Consider the following 6,000-nt stretch of genomic DNA (forward strand, 5'->3'; position numbering starts at 1 on the left):
AGTGTATGTAAAACAAAATTTGAACAATTTAATGTTATAACGCAGCTTGCGACAAAATAAAAGATATAATACGTAATATGCGTAATAATAAAGCACCAGGAATAGATACTCTTAAAAATATTTACCTTAAAGAACTACCAATCATTGGAATAACATTTGTATGCTTTATTATTAATGCTTGTATCAAGTTGCAATACTTTCCAAGTAAATGGAAAACCGCGAAGATCACACCGATTCTCAAACCATCAGGAAAACCACCAAATAACCCAAATAGTTATCGTCCAATAAGTCTGCTCAGTAACTTAAGCAAAATATATGAAAAGGTCTTAAAAATTAAACTTCTGTATTTTTTTGAGACCTCGAATGTCATACCAGACCAACAATTTGGTTTTAGACAGGGTCATAGCTCCTCACACCAAGTCCTCAGAATTTGCAGACACATTAAAGAAAAAATGAGTGCAAAACAGTCTACAGGTCTTGTCCTTTTGGATGTTGAAAAGGCTTTTGATAGCATATGGCATGACGGGATACTTCATAAATTAAAGTTATTTGGTTGTCCTTTATATCTCGTTAAAATAATACAAAGTTTTCTCAGAAACAGACAATTTAAAGTAAATATGAATAACATAAATTCATCATTAAAAAATATATCGTCGGGTGTACCCCAAGGATCAGTATTGACTCCATTATTGTACATTACCTACGTTGCTGATTTTCCAGAAATTTGGAATTGCGAAATAGCAATGTTTGCCGATGACACCGCTATTTATAGCTCAAATAATTTTGGCCATGAAATTGAGAATGACTTGCAACATGGTTTAAACAAAATCTACGATTATTTTAAATCATGGAAAATCAAGCTTAATGCTGAAAAAACACAGGCCATATTTTTCACTAGAAAAAGAAAAGCCTGTGCCTTACCACTTGGTCAGCTTAAAATTAACAATTGTGATATCCCGTGGGTTAATTCTGTCAAGTATCTAGGTGTATACTTAGACAAGACATTAACTTTCAGTGACCATATCACAAAAACCCTAAACAAGATAAGTATTACTACTAAAATGCTTTACCCCCTTATATGTAGGAAATCACCCCTGAGTAAATCAAATAAGATAATCCTCTGTAAAGTAGTTTTTCAAGCTATAATTTTGTATGGATGTCCAGTGTGGGGAACTTGTGCAAAATCGCACATTCAAAAACTATACAAATTTCACAAAACAAAACTTTGAAAATGATGGCAAATCTACCTTGGTTTTTTTCCACTCAACTCTTACATAAACAAACCGGTTGCAAGAAAAATTGAATTTCTCAACCAAAAATTTAATTTAAGATGTAGCGATTCTAAAAATGTACATATTAATACAAAATTTAATAAACCAATAAATGTATATAATTTATTTATTTATAAATATACATGTATATATGTTTTTGTTGTATTATTATTTTTTTTTGTTTAAATTATTTATTTATTTATTTTCTTATATGTTAATTAATTTATTTATTTATATTGTCTATATATTTATTATTTATTCTCTGTTACAATTATTATTTAAAAACGCAAATATTATGCCCCATAGCCTGGCAATTCCTTTAGATCTTAAGTTTTATTTTTATTTAGTCATTTTTTTTCCTTTTATATAAAACCCTGCATAAAACATATTAAATGAAGGTTTTAATCATAGTTTTCCTTCAAATGTAATCTCCAATTCAAAATATCTTTAAAATATTATAAAATTTTTTAGTTGTAAGATATAAATTAAATATCAAATCTCTGAGCAAGCTGCGTATTATAAAAACAAAAACAATAATTTGTAAAAAGCATTTATCTATGAAAATAAAAAAAAAAATATCTAAAAAATATAGTTTTAATTTTAAAATTCATTCAAAAAAACTGAGAGATCTAATGAAAACAACTAATATTTCTTAATACATTTATTATAAGATTTATCTTTAATTCAGAAAAGGCTATAACAACTTCAGAAGTGGGATAGTTACGAAAATTGTTGATTAATATTTAATATTTAAAGAATTCTGATAATGAACAAATCTGAAACCAAGATTGGCTCAAGAAGCAACACGTTGATTTTTCAACAACAGCTACATTGACGCAATTGCGGAAGCTGTACAATGAAAAATTCAGGGAGTTTAATCAAAGGGATAACAATTTCGATAGTGAAAATTCAGATAAATCCGGGAATAATGAAAAATATGTATTTGATGGTCCCATCCTTCAGCGATAACTTCAAAACAATGATCAAGTTTTAAAAAATACTCCCATAAATCGGTTTGCATCTATAGGAGAAGAAGAAGCTGATATTAACGCACAGCTTAGAGTTTTAGAAAAACGCCGTTTTGCAACACGAACTGGCTTTTACTCCGAATGTTTTGGCTAACGCAAAATTCGAAGATATCCAACATTATATCACTCCATTTACTGGTGATGAAGCTTATGATGCCCGTAAATGGTTAGAAAATTTCGAATGAGCTTGTGATTCGGTAAATGTTGAAGGTTTTTACGGCCTTAAGTCAATCTGACGTTTGATAAAAACGGTTTCTTCGTGTGGATAATTCTACTAATTATCTTCAATTCCGTTACAATTTTTTGTCAAATTTTGGTCATGCGTATATTATTTCAGAAGTGATTGACAAATTACGAAAAACAACTTTCCGCTCTTAGAAACTCTCTGTTATGAAATATATTCTCAAAATAAAAGAGTTGACAGCAAGTTCGAATATTAATGAATTGCAAGTCAATTTATAATAGAGAGATTTCAAAATAATTCTGTGAACATTGCTGTGTTGTATCCGGCTTCTAATATACAACATCTTAAACAACTTTCACATCGCTATAGCCAATTACGTAGTCAACGAGAATCAAATGAAACATTATTTGAGACCCCGTTTACAAAAAACGTAACTTAGACAAAAGCACCAGCTTTAAAACCGAGCTTTGATAATTCCTGTGTGTTACAATTGCTCAAATGTTGGGCATTTTGCAAGCTCATGTCCTCATCCGAAACGAGAACAAGGTTCATGTTTTGGTTATGGTTCTAAAGAACATATTTTAAAAGACTGTCCAAAAAAAATTACTAAACAATGAATGAAAATTCATTTGACTTCCGATGCAGCTCCTAGAAGACTTTCTTATGAAGATCGGCGTATTGTCAGGGATATAATTAGCGACCTTTTGATAAATAAACAAATACGACCTAGTAATTCTCACTATGCATTTCCACTTGTTCAAGTTTCAAAAAAATGTGGCAGGAAACGAATGTGTGTTGACTATCGATCTTTGAATAAAATCATGTTAAGGGATAGTTTCCATTACCTCTTATTGATGACTGTCTAGAGAGATTGGAAGGCAAGGCATATTTTACAGCTTTGGATCTAAAAAATGGGTTTCAGCAAGTAAAAGTCTCAGACAATTCAATTAAATATACAGCATTTGTAACCCCAGATGGACAATTTGAATATTTGCAAATGCCTTTTGGTTAAAAAAATGCACCTGCAGTGTTTCAACGATTCATCAATAATATTATACGTCCATTTATTGATGAAGGGACTGTTATTGTATATATGGATGATATAACAATTGCTACCATATATACTACTACTATTTCGGAACATGTACATGTACTTCAAATACTATAACGACGACTTGCTGAATTTCGACTTAAACTTAAATTCAAAACATGCCTATTCGGCTATAATGAAATAGAATTTTTTGATTCTCCATCAATGAAAAGGGTGTTATTCCCAATAATAGACATATTGCAAATATAAAGCATCTTCCCATTCCGAAAGCTTTAGATCAAGTCCAAAAATATTTAGGTTTATTTTCATATTTCCGCCGGTTTGTACCATCGCTTTCACATATCGCTATGCCATTACGGATTCTTTTAAATCCAGATCTTAAATTTGTTTTCGACGATTTATGCCTTTCAGCATTTTCTAATTTAAGGGATAAGTTAATAACGTCACCGGTTGTGGCATTGTATAACCCAAAACGCGATACAGAATTGATTGCATTGTGATGCAAGTGCTGATGGTTTTAGGGGAATACTTATGCAAAAACAAGACGATAACAAATTTCATGCAGTTGCATATTTTTTACAACGTACAACTGCTTCTGAGTCTCGATTTCATAGTTTTGAATTGGAAACCCTAGCAATAATATATTGGTTACAAAAGTTTCGTATGTATTTAGAGGGTATTAAATTTTAAATTAAAACAGACTTTAATCTCTCGTTGGGCACTTGAACTTGAGAACTATGATTACAGTACTTAACACAGAAGTGGCCTTTTAATAGGTCATGTTAATGCTTTGAGTCACTATCCTTCAGGTTGTGTTCAAACTTCAAAAAAACTTAAACAAGTTGTTTCAGTAATTAAACCGGATGATATATCTAGACATGCAATTGCAAATAACTCAAAACAGAGACAATGATATTGTTCGAATATGTGATCGGTTAGAAAAAAAAAAAAAACAAGTTCCAAAATTTGTTCTTGATGAATGCTTAGTTTACCGAAAGTTGGATAATGGAAGTTTATTGTTATATGTCCCGAAAGAAATGGAATTACAAATTATAAGGTTGTCCCATGAAAAACTTTGTCATATGGGTGTTTCCAAATGTCTAGACCAAATTTAATTACACTACCAAAAATGAAAGAAAAAATTGAAATGTATGTGCAAAATTGTGTCCAGTGTATAACGTTTTCTGTGACAATTAGAGATGGCAGAGTAGATTACGTCAGGTAATCTAGTCTGTAAACTACGTGTAGTCAATTGGATAAATTACACATTTGATTTGTTTCATTCAGAGATGGCAGAAATGTAGTTAACGTAGTTAAATGTAGCAGACGTAGTGGTAGACGTCAAAACGTAGTTTGAAATGTCTATTCAACCACAAAATCGACGAATTGCATCGAAAACATAACTGTGAAAGTGTGAAAAACTAACTCTCGAAAATTCGGAACAGGCTTAACCAAGAACATTCCAAAAACTTGATAGATATCATATACACTATACTCTTAAAATATCAAAACAGCGCACTACAGCGCTAATTGGATCTCAGGCTAGGTTGCCTTGAGATCGCCATTTCTACCTATACTCTCAAAATGAACGACAAAAATAAAACAGATGATTATTAAATTTGTATTTTTCTTTCATAAAACTTCGAATTCCTTGATTTAGTTCAATTACGCAACATATTTGGTTCTTATGTATTGTTCAGTGTTTTTCAATCGTTAGTCGTTACTTATTCTCTTGTTTTTTTTTTTTAAATCCTTTTTGAAATTTAACGTTTTTTGTGAAGGTAGCACACGTAACAAATGTAGGGTAGTAAGTGAAACAAATCAAATGTTTTTTTTTTATAATAAACACACACTCAAGGGGATATTACTACCCTTATTATGCAGAGGCACAGTGTGAGCACTAGGAAGGGGAGAGAGGGTTTAAAAGGAGATGTCGGTGCACATTGGTTTTGAATTCCTGAATATTGCAATGACTAGGAAAGAGAGAGTGTGGTAAGGCATTCCACATTCGTGTAGTACGGCTAAAGAACGAATCTCTGTATTTGACAGTACGGCCGAAGTTGGGCTCAAGGGTATACTGATGAGCATTCCTAAAAGCGCGAGTATTACGGTTGAACTGTTTAAGGGGAGGAATAACGGTAAAAAAGGGTCAGACAAGAGACCTTACGACGATGTTCAAGAGAAGTAAATGAACTCATGATGATATTATCATCTATCAATTTAAATGCTCTACGTTCAATACTATCCAAGAGGCTTAAGCAAGTTGCAGGAGCACCAGCCCAGAGATGGCAGTTATACTCAAGCTTTGGACGTATGTATAAGTCTTGTAGATAACAGCCAGATCAGAAGGGGTGAAATATTTCTTGCATCGCCTAAGGAAACCCAAACACCTTGCGGCATTTTTGGCTACATCGCGTATGTGATCATTCCACAAGAGGTGGTTGGTGACACACATACCGAGAATAT

This window comes from Eupeodes corollae, chromosome 1 (assembly GCF_945859685.1).
Source record: "Eupeodes corollae chromosome 1, idEupCoro1.1, whole genome shotgun sequence".
NCBI lineage: Eukaryota > Metazoa > Arthropoda > Insecta > Diptera > Syrphidae > Eupeodes > Eupeodes corollae.